The 23957-nt window shown below is 39.4% G+C and overlaps 1 protein-coding gene and 1 pseudogene across 3 annotated transcripts in view; both read left to right on the top strand.

Moving 5' to 3' along the window:
* LOC144313761 (putative ankyrin repeat domain-containing protein 26-like protein) overlaps positions 1-5942 on the top strand; it is a 34735-nt gene extending 28793 nt beyond the window's left edge. For both annotated transcript variants that reach the window (XM_077897005.1, XM_077897003.1), the window contains exon 7: positions 5813-5942. The gene's annotated coding sequence lies outside the window, so the exon portion shown is untranslated. The remainder of the gene's footprint in view (positions 1-5812) is intronic.
* A 4883-nt stretch (positions 5943-10825) lies between these two features.
* The window catches only part of LOC144313760 (ankyrin repeat domain-containing protein 26-like), a 52126-nt pseudogene continuing 38994 nt past the window's right edge, over positions 10826-23957 (top strand). The window contains exons 1-4 of the transcript XR_013379395.1: positions 10826-10993; positions 12901-12934; positions 13313-13466; positions 23305-23518. The product of XR_013379395.1 is annotated as an ankyrin repeat domain-containing protein 26-like (transcript). The remainder of the gene's footprint in view (positions 10994-12900; positions 12935-13312; positions 13467-23304; positions 23519-23957) is intronic.

The following is a 23957-nucleotide window of genomic DNA, read 5'->3' as shown; positions in this document are numbered from 1 at the left end:
GTGGTTCTTGGTTCTTTCTCTTGCTGATGTGATGAATCACATTGATTGCTTTACAAGTGTTGAAGCAGCCTTGCATCCCGGGGATAAATCCCACTGGGTCATGGTGAATCATCTTCTTAATGTATTGTCGGATCCTGTTGGCTAGTATCTTGTTGAGAATTTTTGCATCCGTGTTCATCAGGGTATTGGTCTATAATTCTCCTTTTTGGTGGGGTCTGTGTCTGGTTTTGCAATTAAGATGATGCTGGCCTCATAGAACGACTTTGGAAGTACTCCATCCCTTTCTATCTTTCATAACAGCTTTAGTGGAATAGGTATGGTTTGTTCTTTAAACGTTTGATAGAATTCCCCTGGGAAGCCATCTGGCCCCGGACTTTTGTGTCTTGGTAGGTTTTTGATGACTGCTTCAGTTTCGTCCCTGGTTATTGGCCTGTTCAGCTTTTCTATGTCTTCCTGTTGCAGTTTTGTAGTTTGTGGTTTTCCAGGAATGCACCCATTTCTTCTCGATTGCCTAATTTATTGGCGTAAAGCTGCTCATACTAAGTTTTCAAAATCGTTTGTATTTCCTTGGTGTTGGTGGTGATCCCTCCTCTCTCGTTCATGATTTTATTAATTTGGGTCTTCTCTCTCTTCTTTTTAATAAGTTTGGCTAATAGTTTATCTGTCTTATTAATTCTTTCAAAGAACCAACTCCTGGTTTTTGTTGATCTTTTCCACAGTTCTTCTGGTCTCTATCTCATTGAGTTCTGCTCGAATCTTTATTAATTGTCTTCTTCTGCTGGTTGAAGGTTTCAGTTGCTGTTCCTTCTCCAGCTCCTTTAGGTGCAAGGTTAGCTTTTGCATTGAGTTCTTTACAGTTTGGGGACGGATGCTGGTCTTGCGATGTATTTCCCCCTCAGGACTGCTTTTGCTGTTCCCAAAGATTTTGAACGGTTGTATCTTCATTCTCATTAGTTTCCAGGAATCTTTTTAATTCTTCTCTAATTTCCTGGTTGACCCTTTAATCGTTTAGCAGGATTGTCGTTAACCTCCACGTGTTTGAAATCCTTCCATATTTCTTCTTGTGGTTTAGTTCTAGTTTCAAAGCATTATGGTCTGAAAATATGCAGGGGGCAATCCCAATCTTTTGGTATCGTTTAAGACCTGATTTGTGACACAGTATGTGGCCTATTCTGGAGAAAGTTCCATGTGCACTTGAGAAGAATGTGTATTCAGTTGCATCTGGATGTGAAGTTCTGTAAATATCTGTGAAATCCATCTGGTCCAGTGTATCATTTAAAGCGCTTGTTTCTTTGGAGATGTTGTTCTTAGAAGATCTGTCGATTGCAGAAAGCACTATAGTCAAGTCTCCACATATAAGTGTATTAATATCTAAGTATATCTGAACTTTCGTTATTAATTGAGTGATATACTTGGCAGCTCCCGCTTTCAGGGCATAAATATCCTGATTGTTAGGTCCTCTTTTTGGAGAGATCCTTTTAGTATAATATAATGTCCCTCTTCATCTCTCACTACAGTCTTTGGGATAAACTTTAATTTAGCTGATGTAAGGATAGCTACCCCTGCTTTCTTTTGAGGACCATTTGAATGTTAAATGGTTCTTCAACCTTTTATTTTCAGGCTGTAGGTGTCCTTAGGTCTAAAATGAGTCTCTCGTAGACAGGAAATCGATGGGTCTTGCTCTTTTATCCAGTCTGAAACCCTGCGCCTTTTGATGGGGTCATTAAGCCCATTCACGTTCAGAGTTACTATAGATACGAGTTTAGTGTCATCATGATACCTGTTCAGTCTCTGCTTTTACGGATTGTTTCCTTGGACTTCCTCTTTCTTTTACAGAGTCCTCCTTAGTATTTCTTGCAGAGCTGCTTTCGTGGTCACATATTCTTTCAGTTCCTGCCTATCTTGGAAGCTCTTTATCTCTCCTTCAATTGTAAATGGGAGCCTTGATGGGGATAGAGTATTCTCAGCTGCATGTTCTTCTCATTTAGGACCATGACTGTATCCTGCCAGCCCTTTCTGGCCTGCCAGGTCTCTGTGGAGAGGTCTGCTGTTATCCTAATACTTCTCCCCATACAGGTTAGGGATCTCTTGTGTCTTGCTGCTTTAAGGATCTTCTCTTTATCTTTGGAATTGCAAGCTTCACTATTAAATGTCAAGGTGTTGAGCAGGTTTTATTGATTTTAGGTGGTGATCTCTCTATCTCCTGGATCTGAATGCCTGTTTCCCTCCCCAAGTTAGGGAACTTCTCAGCTAGGTTTTGTTCAAACACACTTTCTGGACCTCTGTCCCTTTCTGCACCCTCTGGAACCCCAATTAAATGTAGATTTTTCCTTCTGTGGCTGTCATTTATTTTCCTTAACCTGTCCTCAGGATCTTTTAATTGTTTTTCTCTTTTTTCCTCCGTTTCCTTCCTTGGCATCAACTTGTCTTTTTTTAAAAATTTTTATTTATTTATGATAGTCACACACAGAGAGAGAGAGAGAGGCAGAGACACCGGCAGAGGGAGAAGCAGGCTCCACACACCAGGAGCCCGACGTGGGATTCGATCCCGGGTCTCCAGGATCGCGCCCTGGGCCAAAGGCAGGCGCCAAACCTCTGTGCCACCCAGGGATCCCATCAACTTGTCTTCTATGTCACTCACTCATTCTTCTACGTCGTTATCCATCGTTAGGACCTCCAGTTTGGATTGCATCTCATTTAATTGATTTTTAATTTCGGCCTGATGAGATCGAAATTCTGCAGTCATGAAGTCTCTTGAATCCTTTATGCTTTTTTTCTTGAGCCACCAGTAGCTTTATAATTGTGCTTCTTTATTGGCTCTCTGACATTGAATTGTAATTCAAATTTTGTAACACTGTGGGGGAGAGGAATGTGTCTGATTCTTTCTTTTTAGGTGAGTTTTTCCTTCTAGTCATTTTGCTCAGTGCAGAGTGGCCATAAACAAGTTGTACTTGATAGAAGGGCAGAGTTTTCTCACTGTGTCACTTCAGTTCTCTCTTTAAATCTCAGACCGAATTGGTAGGTTTTCAGGATGATTTGAAAGTTATCTCTTCTGGGGTGATAACACCAGTTTCCTTAAATTTTGATTCCTTGAGGACCTGGGTCAGGTACTCAGCCACTCCCAGCGCCTTTCCCTTCACCGTGTTCATCACATTCTGCTTCCTGGGGCGGGGAGGTGGCAGGCCCGCGACGGGGTGGGCCGCGCACCCAGTGAAGGGGAGTCCCAAGCGATCCCTGCCCCCGCCGCTGCCACTGCTGCACATGGGCCCGGCCGTGGGCGCCGGAGGGGCGGGACTGGCCGCAGCGCCTAGATGGGATGAGGGGCAGGGGCAGTGGCGCCGACCACGAGGGCAGGGCGCGAGGTCCCGACAGGCCACCCAGGCAGGCGGGTGGCGGAGGGGCCCAGGTGTTGCCAGCCTCGAGGGAGGGCTGCAGGGAGAGGAGTAAGAGGCGGATGCACACACACCCCTCGCCTTCTCAGGAGCTGTCGGCTCCCCTCGGCTTCACTCGCTGTTTTGTATTTTTTAGATTAAATTTTGTTTTAAGTAATCTCTATACCCAATGCTGGGCTTAAACTCAGATGCTGAGATTACGAGTCACACACTCTTGTGAGTGAGCCAGCCCGGTGCCACCAAAAATTGTTAAATTTAACCTGTGAATTCTTTCGTATCTGAAACTCAGAAATACAAGTGATTTGATTGTTTAAGGCCTTTTCTTCTCTCCCGTGAATATGGAATATTATGTCCTGCTTGATAATCATTCATGACTTTGGAGACTTTAAACCTTTAATTTGGATGATCATGATTATTAATATTTTAATATTAGATTCTTTCTCCAGCCTTTAAGTACCATCCTATATGTGTAGATAGGAAATTAAAGCTATTAGTATGCTATTCACAGTGGAATAAGAAACCATGTGAATTTTAAAGTGGGGTTTTATATTTTTCTCATAAAGTGCCTTAAAATTCTGTAATCCCTAAAATATTTCTCTTCTACAACTTAAATCTTAGCTTTTAAGTTTCATTTTTTTATAAGGAATATTGTTGCAGCCTGGGTGACTCAGTGGTTTAGTGCCGCCTTCAGTCCAGGACCTGATCCTGGAGACCTGGGATTCAGTATCTATCTTAAAAGTGCAGAAATGAATACATGCCCACGTATATATGCATTTTTCTAAAGATTTATTTATCTCAGAAGTGGGGAGAGGGGCAGAGAGAAGGAGAGAAGCAGGATCCCTGCTGAGTGTGGAGTCTGATGTAAATCTCAATGTCACAATCCTGACATCATGACCTGAGCCGAAATCAAGTTGGCTTAGCCAACTGAGCCATCCAGGTGCTCATTACTTGTGTATATTAATAAAAGTATTTTTTCTGTTCTAGAAAGTAATGTTGAAGTATATAAGTGAAGTACTGAATCCCATGGTTTTTCCCCCCTTCTTTTATTTTGTTTTATTTTTTTTCCTTCTTTTATTTTTATTTTGAAAATTTCAGAGTTTTGTGTAGGTTGACATTAATTATATCAGGTTAGTATGTTTTATAGATGACTTTTTAACATCATGTGGTTTTCCTGAGTATTGTCATTTTTTTCTACTCCAAATGTATTTATCTAAAACTTTCTTAATAAGTCCCCTGGGTGCTTCAGATTTGATGAAGTCCCAGACTGAAGACATTATTTCTGACTCTTTGCTCTTCCTGACTTTTAAATCTGCTTTGTCATTTGTTTTCCCCACCGTAATATAAAGCACCATTGGAACACTGAAGCAGAAAAAAAATCCTGGACTCTAAACTTCCCTAAAATTAGGTGACATCACATCCAGGTGACTGGGGTGGCTCCCTTGGTTAAGCATCTGACTCTTAATGTTGGTTCAGGTCATGATCTCATGGTCCCGGTATTGAGCCCTGTGTCTGGCTCTGTGCAGAGTGGAGAGGTTGCTTGAGGATTCTCTTCCTCTTCCTCTGTCCCTCCCTCTGCATGGGCACACACTCTCTCATTCTCTCCAAAAGTAAATAAATAAATCTTAAAAACCACATCCAGTCACTCCACCACATGCAGTATCTTTACCTGCTTAACAATTTTTCACCTCTTATTACCATAATTCACTTTCTCATCTATAATTTTGAAATACTCTTCTCTTTTGGTTCCTTTATGTTCATCTTTACATTGGTACTAGAGTGACATTTCTAAAATATATATGTGATGATGTAACTCCTCCTTATTTAGTGGATTCCCCAATACCTGAAGGAGAAAGTTCATATCTTAGCATGACTCTGTCTTTTTCAGTTCAGTCCTGATTTTCCAATTATATCTCTTTATCCCATTCCCAATAATTGTGTCCTAGTTTTGCCACATTCTGAGCTACTGTCACTTACTATGTTATTTCCTACTTCATCCTTTTGATCGTTCTACCTTTGCTAGAATGCCCTTCACACACTCCTTGTATACTTTGTCTTTCAAGATATAAGCCTTATCTTTGCAGCATTTCCTGAGCTTCCCATATACAACATTTTTCTCCTTGTGCCTTCACTGAACTCTATTCACTTCACTTCTAGAACTAGACAATGATCCTCTTCTGTTCTTATTTGTTTTTGTCCATCTGTCCCCCTAGTAGCATATAAGGCAGACTCCCTCTTTTATTTATATTTCCAGCTTCTCCCAGGATAGTGCCTATGACTTGACAGATACAGTATGTATTTGTCTTTTTGAGGAGTGAGAGAGTAGGTGGATTAATATGATGTTTTCTGAAGCTGTTTTGTGTGTGTGTGTGTGTGTGTGTGTGTGTGTGTGTGTGGTGGTGGTGGTGGTGGTGTTCTTATAGGAAGGAGCAACGAAGCCGGCAATTGGAAAAAAGGACAATGGTATTGATATTATTGAAAGTCCTCCACAAGAGCAAGCAGTTAATGACAATTTGACTTCTGCTGATAGAGCACACAAAAATCATATGAGTGGTAAGTTAGTGAACCTCTATGAGTTTTTTTCTATGCTTACGTGCTAGTAAAAAACAATATGAAAGTATGTAGATCCAAATATGTTATCCACTTCATTTCACGAAGTTATTTTTCTTTTACTATCTAAGTATCGCAAACTACTGTGAACTTTTTCTTCCTGAAAATGTTTCATCCCTCTGAAAATCTTATCTCCTATTACTTTTATTTTATTGAAATATTTGTGAATGTGGATGCGCTTGTATATGTGTTTAGAATTCATAGTAATACATGTTCTCATTAATGTATTTGTGACTATATTTTACAGATAGGATATCAGCTTTAGGACGAGGAGAAGATAGTTCACCTTGGGATTCTGAGGTACCGTCTTCTTATTATTTTAAAATATCATGTCTGGGCAGCCCCAGTGGTGCAGTGGTTTAGCGCCGCCTGGAGCCCGGGGTGTGATCCTGAAGACCCGGGATCGAGTCCCACATCAGGCTCCCTGCATGGAGCCTGCTTCTCCCTCTCCCTCTGCCTATGTCTCTGCCTCTCTGTGTGTGTGTGTCTCTCATAGATAAATAAATAAATAATTCTTTAAAAAAATAAAAAATAAAAATAAATATCATGTCTGCATTTGCCCATAAAAATAAATTCCTTATACCTTTTACCTGTAATTGATAATTATGTGATAAATATAGTAATAGAGTTCTGCTAATTTGCAAGCTTAACTTAGTGAAAGGTGTGTGGTAGTATGGCAGAAAACTGAGCTTAGAAGTGTTAAGGAATCAGGACGCCTGGGTGGCTCAGTGGTTGAGCATCTGCTTTCTGCTCCGGGCACAGTCCCAGGGTCCAGGGATTGAGTCCCACATTGGGATCCCTATGGGGAGCCTGCTTCTCCCTCTGCCTGTGTCTCTGCCTCTGTGTGTGTGTGTGTGTGTGTGTTTCTCATGAATAAATGAAATCTTTTTAAAAATTGTGTTAAGGAATCTTTTTTTATTTCTATATTTCATCCATTTACTCATGAGAGACACACAGAGAGGCAGAGACACAGGCAGAGGGAGAAGCAGGATCCACACAGGGAGCCCCACGCGGAACCCAATCCCAGGACTCTGGGTTCACGTCCAGAGCTGAAGACAGATGCTCAGTCACTGAGCCACCCAGATATCCCAAGTTTGGGTTTTAAAGTTATCTAAAAAGCTAAAGAAAAACTCTAGGTCAACCTATGGTGAAATGTATGATTCTGTGGTGTGTATGGATGTGCAAAACTTCTAATGTGATCTAGACAGAGTTTGGATTATAGTTTTTTAGAAGTATAAATCATATATATTATGTTTATACATTAAATTTATTAGCATATATGTGTATCATATAATTTCCATATTCTATTTTATATATAAAACACATTTATATATAGTTTGTGTATTATGCATAATGTATAGTATCATAATTTATATATTAACTATATATGTAAAGATTTATTAAAAGCTTTTATGTATTTATTTATTTATTGAGAGAGTGAGTGGGAGGGAGAAGGAGACAGAATCTGAAGCGGACTTCAGTCTGAGTGCAGGGCCCATCACAGGGCTTGATTCCATGACCATGAGATCATGACCTGAGTTGACACCAAGTATTGGATGCTCAACCAACGGAGACATCCAGGCACCCTAAAAGTATTATATTTGGATTGTCAGGTAGATCTACAAGGAGCAGTGGGAGTATAATAACAATGTGGTTTAGTGGTACGTTGTTCATTTATTTTTGTAAAGAATTTATTTATTTATTTATTTATTTATTTATTTATTTATTTATTTATTCATTCATTTATTTATTTATTTATTTATTTAAGAGAGAGTACACATGCATGAGCGGGGTAAGGGACAAAGGGAGAGGAAGAAGCAGGCTCCCCCCTCAGCAGGGAGGCTGATGACTTGGGACTTGATCCCAGAACTGACTCAGCCATTGAGGTCCCCATGATTTAGTGGTACTTTAAAAGGTAAAAACATTTGGGATAGTTAAAATAGCATGCATTGAGTATCTTTGTGGCTGCCCTACTTATAGTAACATAGTATAAAGTAATGATGACCTATTCTATGGTGACACCTATGGAAGAAGGTAAAACGGGCCTATGTCTTAGTAGAGGCAGCTGTTCTACAATGGTGTGAGCACTGTATTTGAAGTCAAAAGATGTGCTACCATCCTGGTTCTGTCACTTACTTGCTGTGGGATCTCAGAAAAACTTGTTTAACCTGTTTGAATGTCAGTGACCTCATTCATAAAAATGATACTAATACTTACCCCTTGGGTGTGTGTCATGACCAAATGTGGTAACAAAGGTGATCACCCACTTTGTGAGCTGTAAAGAATGCTCCACCCCTTCTGCTACAACACATTGAAATTTGATTTCTCTGCTTTAGTTTTTCTCCTCTCATACTGTGTAGTTTGCCTAGGTAGTTTATTGTTACTATGTTTACTATCCTCGTGAGTAGGGTTTTTTCTGTTCATGGCCGTATCCTCAGTGCTTAGAGAATATTCTAGCATATATAGTGCTATTCAATAAATGTTTGTTGAGTGAATGGAGTTTAACTAAACCGTGTGTATTGTTTTTAACATAATACCAATTCTCACTTAAACAGAAAGAACGGCTGGCATGGGTCCATTCTGACAATTTAACCTGTCCGTTATCTGCATTTTGTGGATTACTTGGGCCTAATCTTGTGGTTACTTGCTACTTATTCTTTTACTGGTATTTATGTTAGTTTTAATTATAGTAGAATGGAACAAAGGAAGAGCAAACTTCATTTATGTTTCATTAAGGAAAATGAAATGTGGTGGTAAATTATTATAGGACTTTAAACATTTTTGCCAGAGGATATGAGCCCTCAATATCTGAAATATAAAGGTGAAGTCGGAATTTACTGCTGACTAATAAGAGGGAGCTATGCTGGCCACTTACAGTCTTTTCTGACAGAGTAGTCTTCACTTTCTATATACAGTTTCAGGAAAAGTGGAGTTTAAGACTTGGGAGACTTTCAGAGAATTAAGTGGTTTGTCATCATCTGAAGCACCATGGTAATTTGGGTAAGACTGTTATTGATTGGTTGGCACTCAAGGCATGCGTATTGGAGTGATTTTGTCCCACATTGGCTATACTTCATGAGGGAGAAGCTGACATTGGTTGGCTAGTGAGTGAGGACAGATGGCATTGATCATTACAAACATTTAAAACTGGTTCTGATGGGTTCTCTTTACCATGGCTGCATGTTAGCATTCCCCCGCCAGCATAACTTTGAGGTGTCTTTAACCAGTTGTTTTCTATTTAAAAGTTGCTTCTATTAACTGTTTTCAAAATGAAAGCTATTTCGTATCCATAATTACAGATTTACTTCTGAAATTTGGGTCGAGAAGAATTGTTTAATAATTGCTTTCAGGAAGATCCATCTTTTTTGGATGTTTAATTTAACTAGAAGAGTTATCTGTATGGCAGTTTTAAAACAGTAATTGCTGGTTTTGTTTTTTTTTTTTCAGTATTGATAATCTCCTATGGGAAAATTCAGTCTTTTTGTAAATTTACATAGCTATATGCTCATAATATTTTCTTGCATGCATTTAGTCCATGAAAAAAAAATATAATTTTCTGTTGGTAAATCAGCTTTTTGTATTAGGATTAGATACTAGGCTAAAAGTATGCACAAGTTACCAAAACATTTTCTTTTTCTTTGTCCCTTTAAAATTATTTTTAAAAATGTATTTATTTGACAGAGAGAGAGAGAGAGAGAGAAAGAAAGAAAGAAAGAGAAAGAAACAAAGAGCGAGCAAGTGGGGAGAGAGAGAAAGAGATGGAGAGAGGATCTCAAGCAGACCTGGGGGTGATTCCACGACCTTGAGATCATGACCTGAGCCAAAACCAAGTCAGACACTTAAACTGACTAAGCCCTTCCAGCTATTCGTTAAACTTCTCATTTTGTTTATGTAGTGTATTCCTCATTTTATTGAATTAACTGTTTTTTAAAGATTTTATTCATTTATTTTAGCGAGAGAAAGTGTGTGAGCTAGGGGGGAATAGCAGAGGGAGAGGGACACTGTGCTGAGTGTAAGCCTGATGCAGGGCTCAATCTCATGACCCTGAGATGAAATCAAGCGTCAGACACTTAATTGCCTGACCCACCCAGGCACCCCTGAATTGGCTTTTTGTGTTTTCTGGTAGCTCCTTGAATTTCCTTAAGAATGAGATTTTGAAATCTTTCTTGGATAAATTACAGATCTCCACGTGTCTGAGATTGATTACAGGAAGATTATTGTAATCCTTTGTTGGTGTCATATTTCCTTGATTTTGTCATATCCTTTTGCATTGCTGTCTTTGCCTTTGAAGTAGCAGTCACCTCCTCTAGTCTTTAATGACTACTGCTCGCATGTGTCCAAACCTGATTGTTTTGCTCTGGTGATGTGCTAGAACTTCTCTGCAGGAAAGCTGGTTTTCCACGAAGACTCTCTACCCCCATGGGTGATTATCTAAGTGTTTTCCAGGGGCTCCCAGATGGTGGCTGTGAGGGTGAGGGTGGCGCCAATTTATGGGCTTTTGCCGGATCCATAGCTGGGAGTGTAGTGCGTATGCCTGTTACCCGATGCATGGGCAGATGAGACTTTTCCCCCGTGCCTTGGTGAATGGCACTTGATTCCACAGGTCCTACACAGGCAGTTTTGTCCCCACAAATGACATTGTATCATAATTGTATATGTGTATTTCCTTGCATATGGTTGCACTTCATACTGTTCTATGAATTAATAAATGAATTCAGATGTGTAACAGATGTTTACAAAAGAATATTTTTATTCCTTACCAGTAAAATTATTAGAAAATATTGGCTTTCTAATGGATATTTTAATTGGATTTTTGTTTTAAGTAATGATCCTGGTTTGTCTATCATGGAAATAAAGAAAGATAAAAATGTAAAGTGGGCATCAAAAGCATCTGTGATTACACCAGGCTTTGAGGAGGCCGATTCCCTAACTGGTAGTCTACTACGAGTGAGTAATGACAACAGTCTAAGTGAAATGGATCAGGATGAAAGAAGGTAAAATCCCATAAATTCTTTATTTCCCTCTGAAGGAACGTTAACTATGATTATTATATAGATAAAACACTGTAATATAGTGTCGTACAGGCTGAGGGAAGAAATACTCAAGTATATCAAAAACACCACTTGATAGGTTAGGATGAGGAGGAGTGACTTTTTTTTTTAAGATTTCATGTATTTATTTGTGAGAGACAGAGAGAGAGGCAGAGACATAGGCAGAGGGAGAAGCAGGTTTCCTGTGGGGAGCCCAAAGCAGAACTCGATCCCAGGACCCCCAGATCAGGATATGAGTTTTGTGGTAAGAGGTTGTTTATTTAGAATCAGTTCCATCGTGCAGTATTCTCATATAATTGAATATTCAGATACTATCCTTCATCGATTGAAAAAAAAATATATATATATATATATAAAATAGTAAATATACAGACACATAGGCGATTCTGAATAGAACTAATCATTTCTTGATAGGTTTTAAGGTATTCAGTACCTTTGACAGTATCATGAATAGCTATGATTTTGTGAGGGGCTTTGGAGTATCTGATTATATTAAGTTAGTATTTGTTTACGTTCTGGGGAAAGGGGAATGGTTTTGTTTATTTACAATATGTTTATTTACAATTGAAAAACTATTCATCTATCATAGATTATTACTTTTGGATTATAAAGTTCTAAATTACAAGAGCCACGGTTACTGTACCGGCAGCATCATTGACACATATTGTGTGCTTCATGAGTAATTGTTGAATCCATGAATAAACATTTGAATGAGTAAAGGAATGCCCATTAATGAACTTCTTTAGACGAATTAAATCTTTAGTTTATTGAAAGTAGATTTTTAATACTGCCTAGGTATGAAGTGTTTTAATTAAAAAATGTGTGTGGGATGCCGGGGTCGCACAGCAGTTGAGTGTCTTGCCTTGGGCTCAGGGCGTGATCCTGGGGTCCGACACCAGGCTCCTTGTGGGGGAGCCTGTTTCTCCCTCTGTATGTCTCTGCCTGTCTCTCTCTGTGTGTCTCTCTAGTGAAGGAATAAATAAATAAAATCTTTTAAAAAAATAAAAAATTAAAAATGTATGTAAGATTCAGAAATTATTTCTAGAATAATTATAGGTAGAAATGGAATAATACTATAGATTCAATTGGTATCACATTACTTAGAAATACTTAACTTACTTTTACCACATATTTTAAAACACATGTTTGGAAGGGACATTTCCTGGACTTGAGTTCTGGGTGGTCTGCTCCTACCAGGTGTATGGGCTTGGGGAGGTTCCTTAGAATTTCTGTGCCTCATTTGCTTCCTGTGAAAAGATACCCAGTATAATTGCCTACTTCATACGGTTTGTGTAAGGCCTAAAAACCCTTTAGGATATGTAAACTGTCCCAAATAATGCATAGTAGTTGCACAGTAATACTTCAAAACACTAATATCACGATTATTTAAAAAGGGCTTATGTCATTAAAAAAACTTAGTTTGCACTTTCCAAATTGATTTAGTGAAAACTTGTTTTTATTGAAAATGACAACAAAAAATGTGGTATAGGGATCCCTGGGTGGCGCAGCGGTTTGGCGCCTGCCTTTGGCCCAGGGCGCGATCCTGGATACCTGGGATCGAATCCCACGTCGGGCTCCCGGTGCATGGAGCCTGCTTCTCCCTCTGCCTGTGTCTCTGCCTCTCTCTCTCTCTCTCTGTGTGACTATCATAAATAAAAATTTTTTAAAAATGTGGTATATTTACCCCTATCAAATAATGTAACATTATGATTTTCCTTTACTTTTGCAATTTTGATGTAAATTTAATACTTTGTTAATATTGCTATTAATATTGCTTAGATATGCTTTAAATATTCTTTGTATTTTAAGTATTTAATATTTTCCTGAAAAGAATCCTTCCTCTTTTTTAGACCTGCAAAGAAAACATCTAAGGAAAAGAACAAGGTAGACAAACAAAATATATAATTCTATTTCATTTATGATATATTTTTATTATATTATAATTCTATTTCATTCATGATATATTTTTATTATTTTGATATTTCATATTTATCAGCAACATTATTCCATGGTAAAAAAAGTTACTTTATGAAACGCATAGTGAAAAAATGAAAATTTTCATTTGTTGTATATACATCTGCTGTGAAAAAATTATTCAGAAACACCAATTATTGATAAAGGTCTTTTTGATAAAAATCAGTTCTTTTAAAAAGTACCTATGTTTTTGCTTTTATAAAAAGATGGATATTTATCATCTTTCTACACTTAGTATATTTTATAAATATTTGGATGACATTTTGAAATAGTATTATTTATTTGTAGGTCAAAAAGCAAGTGAATTCTGCGGAGCATCTTGATGACGAGCATCTTGATGACTTAACTCAGTCATCTGAAGCAGCTTCAGAGGATTGCAAGTTGCAATACTCTGATTATAAGAGTTCCCTGTTGCTCATTGAACTTGGCATGGATTGTAAAGGTAGGGCCGTCGTATAAATATAAAGCCTTTTTCTATATATATGGTTGTAGTAATATGTGCACATCTCGTTTAGCGCTGCGCCACACAACACTGAGGTGTTATAGAGCTACTCATCTCAGAAATATGTTTTATATTAAAATAGAGAACTATTGAATACTCTCAGCCAAAGAACTATAATTTCCATTGTGGTTGTCCACGTGGGAATGGCACACTTGATGTGTTTGTGAACTCTGCTTCTCTTCTGTGTCTTCACCCAAGGTCAGGTTACCATTATTTTTCTCCTAGATTACTGAGCTAACCTCAGGACTGTTTTCCCTGCCATTCCACCTCTCAGGATCTTGGTGTACACTGCAACCATAATTACTATACATTTTTAAAAGTTTACATTTCATCACGTTACCCCCTTGCTTAAAGCTTAGCTATTAGTACTTAATGCTATGAGGTGAAAGACCAAGGGCCACTAGCTTCATTCATCTTGTATGGTTTCATATCCATCTTTCCATCTATGTCTCAGCCACTGTCTTAGATGGTTTTTCATATAATAGAGGCTTTCTTTCTCCAACAGCCCTAGTTAGGTAAACTGCACGTGTATGAAGTATATAATTTGATAGTTTTGTCATATATATACACATGTGAAACCATAACTGTAATTTAGACAGTTAACATATCCATCACTCTTAAGTCTCCTGTCTCTTCATATTGCCTTATTATGAAACTGCCAAATTGTTTTCTAAAGTCATTGTACTATTTTCTAAACCCACCAGCAGTGTGTGAGGGTTTCTAACTCCTCCATCTATATTTATCAGTACTTAGTATGATCAGTTTTTTAATCGTAGCCATGGATGGGTATGGTGTATATATGTATACACACACACACACACATAAATACATATATATGTGTATAAATATATACATTTATGGTTGTAATATACATTTCCCTGATAACTGATAATGTTGAGCTTATTTAACATCTGTATATCTTCATTGAGCTGTCAAAATTTTTGTCATTTAAAAAGTTAGGTTTATTTCTTATTTGTCGAGTGTTGATAAATCTTTGTTTTTGTTTTTGATATCTTATTATTTTTTAAATTGGAGTTCAATTTGCCAACAGATAGCATAACACCCAGTGCTCATCCCATCAAGTGCCCCCCCTCAGTGCCCATCACCCAGTCACCCCAACCCCTCGCCCACCTCCCTTTCCACCATGCCGTGTTTGTTTCCGAGAATTAGGAGTCTCTCATGTTCTGTCACCGTCCCTGATATTTTCACTCATTTTCTCTCCTTTCCACTTTATTCCCTTTCACTATTTTTTATATTCCCCAAATGAATAAGACCATATAATGTTTGTCCTTCTCCGATTGACTTACTTCACTCAGCATAATACCCTGCAGTTCCATCCATGTCGAAGTAAATGGTAGGTATTTGTCGTTTCTAGTGGCTGAGTAATAATCCATCATATACATAGACCACATCTTCTTTATCCTTTCATCTTTCGAAGGACACCAAGGCTCTTTCCACAGTTTGGCTACTATACATTGCTGCTATAAACATTGGGGTACAGGTGTCCCGGCGTTTCACTGCATCTGGATCTTTGGGTAAATCCCCAGCAGTGCAACTGCTGGGTCATAGGGTAGATCTATTTTTAAGTCTTAGAGGAATCTTCACACAGTTCTCCAGAGTGGCTGCACCAGTTCACATTCCCACCAACAGTGTAAGAGGGTTCCCTTTTCTCCGCATCCTCTCCAACATTTGTTGTTTCCTGCCTTGTTAATTTTCCCCATTCTTACTGGTGTGAGGTGGTATCTCATTGTGGTTGTTGTTTCTTTTTCCCTGATGGCCCCTGATTCGGAACATTTCCTCATGTGCTTGTTGGCCGTGTCTATGTCTTCCTCTGTGAAAATTCTGTTCATGTCTTTTGCCCATTTCATGATTGGATTGTTTGTTTCTTTGCTGTTGAATTTACTAAGTTCTTTATAGATCTTGGATACTAGCCCTTTATCTGATAGGTCATTTGCCAATATCTTCTCCATTCTGGAGGCTGTCTTTTAGTTTTGTTGACTGTTTATTTTGCTGTTCATTTTTGCTTTGGTTTCTCTTGCCTTCATGGATGTATCTTGCAAGAAGTTGCTGTGGCCAAGTTCAAAAAGGGTGTTGCCTGTGTTCTCCTCTAGGATTCTGATGGATTCCTGTCTCACATTTAGATCTTTCATCCATTTTGAGTTTTTCTTTGTGTATAGTTTAAGAGAATGGTCTAGTTTCATTGTTATGCACGTGACTGTCCAGTTTTCCCAGCACCATTTATTGAAGAGACTGTCTTTTTTCCAGTGGATAGTCTTTCCTGCTTTTTCGAATATAACTTGACCATAGAGTCGAGGGCCCATTTCTGGATTCTCTATTCTTTTTCATTTTCCTAGGTGTCTGTTTTTGTGCCAGTACCACACACGCTTGATGATCACAGCTTTGTGGTACACCCTGAAATCTGGCACTTTGATGCCCCCAGCTCTGGTTTTCTTTTTTAATATTCCCCTGGCTATTCGGTGTCTTTTCTGATTCCATACAACTCTTCCAATGATTTGTTCCAACTCTCTGAAGAAAGTCCATGGTATTTTGATAGGGATTGCATTAAACATGTAAATTGCCCTGGGTAACATTGACATTTTCCCAATATTCATTCTTCCAATCCATGAGCATGGCATATTTTTCCATCTCTTTGTGTCTTCCTCAATTTCCTTCAGAAGTGTTCTATACTTTTGAGGGTAGAGATCCTTTACCTCTTTGGTTAGGTTTATTCCTAGGCATCTCATGGTTTTGGGTGCAGTTGTCAATTGGATTGACCCCTTAATTTCTTTCTTCAGTCTCATTGTTAGTGTATAGAAATGCCCCTGATTTCTGGACATTGATTTGGTATCCTGCCACACTGCTGAATTGCTGTATGAGTTCTAGCAGTCTTGGAGTGGAGTCTTTTGGGTTTTCTATGTACAGTATCATGTCAACCACAAAGAGGGAGCATTTGACTTCTTTGCCAGTGTGAATGCATTTTATTTCTTTTTGTTTTCTGATTGCTGAGGCTAGGACTTCTAGTACTCTGTTGAATAGCAGTGGTGAGAGTGGACATCCGTGTCTTGTTCCTGATCTTAGGGGTAAGGCTCCCAGTGCTTCCCCATTGAGAATAATATTTGCTGTGGGCTTTTCATAGATGGCTTTTAAGATGCTGAGGAATGTTCCCTCTATCCCTACACCCTGAAGAGGTTTGATCAGGAATGGATGCTGTAGTTTGTCAAATGCGTTCTCTGCCTCTATTGAGAGGGTCATATGGTTCTTGTTTTTTCTCTTCTTGATATGATCAATCACATTGATTGCTTTACGAGTGGTGAACCAGCCTTGCATCCCGGGGATAAATCCTACTGGGTTATGGTGAATAATCTTCCTAATGTATTTTTGGATCCTATTGGCTACTATCTTGTTGAGCATTTTTGCATCTGTGTTCATCAGGGTTATTCTCTCTACCTCTCCTTTTTGGTGGGGTCTTGGGTTTTGGAATTAAGGGGATGCTGGCCTCATAGAATGAGTTTGGAAGTACTCCATCTCTTTCTATCTTTTGGAGCAGCTTTAGTAGACTAGGTATTGTTTCTTCTACAAATGTTTGATAGAATTCCCCTGGGAAGCTATCTGGCCCTGGACTTTTGTGTCTTGGGAGGTTTTTGATGATATCTTCAATTTCCTCCCTGGTGTTTGGCCTTTTTGGACTTTCTATTTCTTCTTGTTCCAGTTTTGCTAGTTTGTGGTTTTCCAGAAATGAGTCCCATTTCTTCTAGATTGCCTAATTTATTCGCGTATAGCTGCTCATACTAAGTGTTTAAAGTCGTTTGTATTTCCGTGGTATTGGTGGTGATCTCTCCATTTTCATTTGTGACTAATTTGAGTCTTTTCTCTCTTGTTTTTAATAAGGCTGGCTAATGGGGATCCCTTGGTGGTGCAGCGGTTTAGCGCCTGCCTTTGGCCCAGGGCGCGATCCTGGAGACCCGGGATCGAATCCCAAGTCGGGCTCCTGGTGCATGGAGCCTGCTTCTCCCTCTGCCTATGTCTCTGCCTGTGTGTGTTTGTGTGTGTGTGTGTGTGTGTGTGTGTGTGTGACTATCATAAATAAATAAAAAAATTTTAAAAAATAAGGCTGGCTAATGGTTCGTGTATCTTATTCTTTCAAAGAACCAACTCCTGGTTTTGTTGATCTGTTTCACAGTTCTTCGACTCTCTATTTCATTGAGTTCTGCTCAAATCTATTAATTGTCTTTTTCTGCCGGGTATAGGTTTTATTTGCTGTTCTTTCTCCAGCAACTTTAGATACAAGATTAGCTTTTACATATGGGTTCTTTCCAGTTTTTTGAGGGATGCTTATATTGCGATATATTTCCCCCTCAGGAGTGCTATTGCTGTATCCCAAGATTTTGAACAGTCGTATCTTCATTCTCATTAGTTTCCATGACTCTTTTTAATTCTTCCTGAATTTCCTGGTTGACCCTTTCATCTTTTACCAGGATGGTAGTTAACCTCCACATGTTTCCATTTCTTCTAATATTCTTCTTGTGATTTAGTCCTGTTTCAAAGCATTATGGTCTGAAAATATGCTGGGGACAATCTCAGATTTTTGTTATCAGTTGAGACCTGATTTGTGACCCAGTATGTGGTCTATTTTGGATAAAGTTCCTTGTGCACTTGAGAAGAACGTGTATTCAGTTGCATTTGTCTGTAAAGTTCTGTAAATATCTGTGAAATCCATCTGGTGCAGTGCATCATTGAAAGCTCTTGTTTCTTTGGAGATATTGGGCTTAGAAGATGTGTCATTTACAGAAAGCGACATGTTAAAATCTCCCCGTTTTAGTGTACTATTAGCTAAGTATGTCTTAATTTTGGTTATTAATTGACTGTTATACTTGGCAGCTCCCGCATTCGGGGCATAAATACTCATGATTGTTAGGTCCTCTTGTTGGAGAGATCCTTTAAGTATGATATAGTGTCCCTCTTCATCTCTCACTACAGTCTTTGGGATAAACTTTAATTTAGATGATATAAGGATAGGTATCCCTGGTTTCTTTTGAGGACCATTTGAATGGTAAAGGGTTCTCCAACCTTTTATTTTCAGGCTGTAGGTGTTCTTAGGTCTAAAATGAGTCTCTTATAGACAGCAAATAGATGGGTCTTGCTCTTTTTATCCAGTCTGAAACCCTGCGCCTTTTGATGGGGTCATTAAGCCCATTCATGTTCAGAGTTACTCTTGAAAGTTATGAATTTAGTGCCATCATGATACCTATTCAGTCCCTGTTTTTGTGGATTGTTTCCTTGGACTTCCTCTTTCTTTTACAGAGTCCCCCTTTATATTTCTTTCAGAACTGGTTTGGTGGTCACATATTCTTTCAGTTCCTGCCTGTCTTGGAAGTTCTTTCTCTCTCCTTTTATCGTGAATGAGAGCCTTGCTGGATAAAGTATTCTTGGCTGCAGGTTCTTCTCATTTAGGACCCTGACTATATCCTGCCAGCCCTTTCTGGCCTGCTAGGTCTCTGTGGAGAGGTCTGCTGTTATCCTAATACTTCTCTCCATAAAGGTTAGGAATCTCTTGTCTCTTGCTGCTTTAAGGATCTTTTCTTTATCTTTGGAATTTGCAAGTTTCACTGTTAACTATCGAGGTGTTGAGTGGTTTTTATTGATTTCAGGGGGCGATCTCTCTATCTCCTGGATCTGGTTGCCTGTTTCCCTTCCCACGTTAGAGAGGTTCCCAGCTATGATTTGTTCAAATATGCTTTCTGGTCCTCTCTTTCGGCGGCCTCTGGAACCCCTATTAACCCTAAATTAAACTAGATTTTTCCTTCTGAGTCTGTCATTTGTTTCCCTTAACCTTTCCTCATGACCCTTTAATTGTTTTTCTCGTTTTTTCCTCAGCTTCCTTCCTTGCCATCAACTTGTCTTCTATGTCACTCACTGGTTCTTCTACCTCTTTAACCCTCATTGTTAGGACCTCCATTTTGGATTGCATCTTATTTAATTGATTTCTAATTTCTGCCTGATGAGATCTAAATTCTGCAGTCATAAAGTCTTTTGAGTCCTTTATGCTTTTTTCTAGAGCCACCAGTAGCTTTATAATTGTGTTTCTGAATTCGCTTTCTACCATTGAATTGTAATCCAGATTTTGTAACTCTGTGGGAGAGAGGACTGTTTCTGATTCTTTCTTTTGCAGTTTTTTTTTTTTTAATTTTTATTTATTTATGATAGTCACACAGAGAGAGAGAGGCAGAGACACAGGCAGAGGGAGAAGCAGGCTCCATGCACCGGGAGCCCAACGTGGGATTCGATCCAGGGTCTCCCGGATTGCGCCCTGGGCCAAAGGCAGGCGCCAAACCGCTGCGCCGCCCAGGGATCCCTGATTCTTTCTTTTGAGGTGAGTTTTTCCTTCTAGTCATTTTGTTCAATGCAGAGTGGCCAAAAAGAAGTTGTACTGGAAAAAGGAGAAAAAGAGAGGAAAGGGGGGCAAGGGGAAGGACAAACAGAAAACAAAAAGCAAGAGGAGGTATCCTCTGATTCTATATACTGTAAATCCCTTGACTTCCCCTGGGACTTTCCAGTGCTGCTTGGTCAATGCTTTTTCCCCTGTCCTTCCAGCTAGTTTTCTGGGGGAGGGGCCCACTGTGGTGATTCTCAGGTGTGTGCACCTGGGGGAGCTGCCCAGCCCCTTGCCAGGTGCAGGGCTCAGTGCAAGCTGTTTATCCTGTGAAGCTCCTGTTCAGTCCCAGGTACAAGGTGACAGCAGGAGGAACAACAAGAGTGGCGGCAGCCAGCTCTCCATCTCTTGAGTCAGCTCCCGCAGTAACTACCACAGCTCCCAGTCCGCAGGGGCCTGGGTGGTCCGGGGGCAGGGGGCATAGATCTGCACAGCTCGGGGCCGCGTGGCAGCAGGAGCGTCCTTGCTGCCCTGTGTCCTCCCGGCCTCTACCTGTCCCGGGGGGAGTGCCGGATCCTGGGCTGTGTCCCCGGTGCCCTGGGCTCTGGGGCCTGCACCGCTGGAATCACATTCCCGGGGCCTCACAGTGGCCGCCACCTGAGCTGCTCCCGGGGCCCCACTGGGTGCGGCGTCCAGCCCTTTAGGGAGCTTAGCCCGTAGTGTGTGGAGGGATCTCCCCCAGAGTGCAGTTGCTCTTTTAGTGCCCCTGGGAGCCTGAGGGCATCTGTACCCCTTCTGGGATCCTGCCCGAGCTCCCTGCAAGCGCCTTTCCTTCCAGGAAGATTGGTAAAGTTTCTGCTTCTCCAGGACTGGGCTTTCCTGTCCTGGGGGCACTAGCTGCGTGGCCTTTGCCTGGCTCCTCATGGGGGCTCCTCCCCCTTGGATGCTTTTTTATTTCTTTATGTTTTTCCGTCTTCCTACCTTGATAGAAGCGCGAACTCTTCTGACTGTAGCATTCCAGCTCTTCTCTCTTTAAATCTCAGGCCGAATTCATAGGTTTTCAGGATGATTTGAAAGTTATCTAGGTAAGTTGGTGGGGACTGGCGACTTCGGGACCCTACTTTTCTGCCATCTTGCCCCGCCTCCTTCTCTTTTTAATATATACCTCAGTGCTATAAATGGTGAGATGAGTGCTATTCTTGGAGGATTCCAGAAATTTTTAACATATTATGTTTTTATTTTCATTCAATATGTGATACTTTGTAATTTCTTTTTTCATTACTTCTTTATTCCAAGGGTTTTTTAAAGATTTTTATGTATTTGAAAGAGAAGGAGAGAGAGAGAAAGAGAGCGCATAGGCGAAGGGAGGTCCAGAGGGGTAAGCGTCCTTCCCTCTGAGTGGGAAGCCCAACATGGGGCTCAATCCCAGGACCCGGAGATCATGACCTGAGCTAAAGGCAGACACTTAATCCATTGAGCCACCTAGGTACCCAGACCCAGGGGTTATTTAGATGTGCATTATTAATCAGTTTGCAAGTATTTGAGTATTTTCCAGAGGTAGGTTTGTTCTTCATTTCTAATTTGATCACTTTGTGGTCACAGAACACACTTTCATGACTTCAATCCTTTTGACTTAACTCCCTTTATTAAGGTTTATTTTATGACCCAGAATATAATCTCTTTTGGTAAATGCTCTATGGATACTTGAGAAAGATGGTGGTGGTCAAGTCTTCTATATCCTTGATGATTTTCTGCCTATTAAAATCTCAGACTAAAATTGTAAATTTGCCTGTTTCTCTTTGCAGTTCTGTTGATTTTTGCCTTATGTATTTTGATGTTATTAATAGATTCATAAGCATTTAGGTTTGTTATGCTTATTTGTCGACCCTTTCATCATTAACAAATGACCTTATACATCACGAGAATATATATTGCTTTGAAATCTATTTTGCCTGGCATTAATATTGCTACTCAAGCTCAGCCTTCTTTTGTCAAGTGTGAGTGTGGTATATCCTTATTTTTGTCCTTTTCACAAATTTGTGTCTTTACATTTATTTATTTATTTATTTATTTATTTATTTATTTATTTATTTATTTTTGTGTGTGTCTTTACATATAAATTGAATTTTTTATAGGCAGCCTATGGTTGTCTCTTACATTTTTATCCATTCTGACAGTCTGCCTTTTAATCGAGGCTTTCAGACCATTTTCTTTCTTTCTTTTATTTTTTGACAATTTTCATTTACTCTGATTATTGATACAGTAGATATAAATCTCTCATCCTGTTTGCTTTCCGTTTGACCTGCTTTGTTCCCATTTTCTTTGCTTTCTGCTTTCTTTTAGATTAATAAACTAATTTTTACGAGTTCAATTTATACATATATATAAATATACACATGTGTGTATGTATGGGCTTTGTTTATTAGTATAACTCTTAAGATTTGCTATTTTAGTGATTGCTTTAGGGTTTAAAGCATATGACTCAAGCATCACAGTCCACCTTCTTGTAGTGTTATACCACATTATATGTAGTTTAAGAAAATTCCAATAGGGAACACGTGAGTAGCTTAGTGGTTGAGCATCTACCTTTGGCTCAGGGTGTGATCCCAGGGTCCTTGTATCAAGTCCCACATCAGGCTATCTCAGGGAACCTGCTTCTCCCTCTGCCTGTGTCTCTGCCTCTCTCTCTCTCTCCATGTCTCTCATGAATAAATAAATAAAATCTTTTTTTTAAATTACAATAGTTTACTTCCATTTCTTCTCTCCTAGCCAGATCCTTTGTAGGTCTGTGGGATTATAGTTTTCATTCAGTTTAGAAAGGTTTCGGTCATGTTTTCTTTTCTTTTTAAAAGATTTTAAAGTTCTATTGATAATAAGATTTTATTCATTTATTTGAGAGAGAGAGCATGAGCAGGGAGAGAGGCAGAGGAAGAGGGAGAAGCAGACTCCCTACTAAGCAGGGAGCCCACCATGTGGCTTGATCCCAGGACACCAAGATCATGACCTGAGCCGAAGGCAGACACCCACCGATTGAGCCACCCAGGCACCTGGTATAATCTCTTTACGTTGAAGTTACTCAATATTTATTTCATGTATGAATGAGTTAATGTGAACATGCTCGGTCCCTTATATGCAAAAAATACTCATATTGTTTTATTTTACTTTTTAAAAGAATAAATTTGTGAGAGAGCATGAGCAGGAGATGGGGAGAGGAACAGAGAGGGAGGGAACGAGGGGGTAAAGAACCTTAAGCAGACTCTGTGCTGAGTGCAGCACCCAGTGCCAGGTTCAATCCCACAACTGTGAGATCATGACCTCAGTCAAAACCAATAGTTGGATGCTTTACCACCTGACCCACCCTGATGCCTCCTGTATTTTATTTCTGTTTTTGTTTTTCCTCTGGTGTAGATTCTGTTAGCGTATTGACGATCCAGAATGCAATTCTTAAATACAAAAGATCAATAGAATTAAAAAGAAAAGACTGTGAACAACTTACAAGAAAAATTTTAAAAGTGGAATATAAGGTCAATGGACTAGAAAAGTTGCTATCAGAAACAAAAAAAATGAAATCTCAATTAGAGCATCAAAAAGTGGAATGGGAATGAGAACTCTACAGTTTAAGGTATGACATCTTGGTTTTAAGGAAATATTTCAACTATTTACTTTTTTTTTTTTTAATAGACTCCACACTCAGCGTGGGGCTTGAACTCACAACTGTGAGATCAAGAGTCACATGCTCTGTCAACTGAGCCAGCCAGGAACCCCTTGAAATACTTACTTTTATGCTGCAGATGTGTAGGAGAAGTTTTGTAATTGCTAATTTGCCTTCTGGGATTTTATAGGGAAGGAAACTCCGTTAGAAATGTGAAGTATCAGAAGACGAATGGGTAAAGAAGCAGTGGTCTATGTATATACAATGGAATATTCCTCAGCCATTAGAAACGACAAATACCCACCATTTGCTTCCACGTGGGTGGAACTGGAGGGTATTATGCTGAGTGAAATAAGTCCATCGGAGAAGGACAAACATTATATGGTCTCATTCATTTGGGGAATATAAA

The sequence above is a fragment of the Canis aureus genome, chromosome 5 (genome assembly GCF_053574225.1).
Source record: "Canis aureus isolate CA01 chromosome 5, VMU_Caureus_v.1.0, whole genome shotgun sequence".
Classification (NCBI taxonomy): domain Eukaryota; kingdom Metazoa; phylum Chordata; class Mammalia; order Carnivora; family Canidae; genus Canis; species Canis aureus.
Note: the sequence above shows the minus strand (reverse complement) of the source record. Positions and strands in the feature narration are given on the sequence as shown.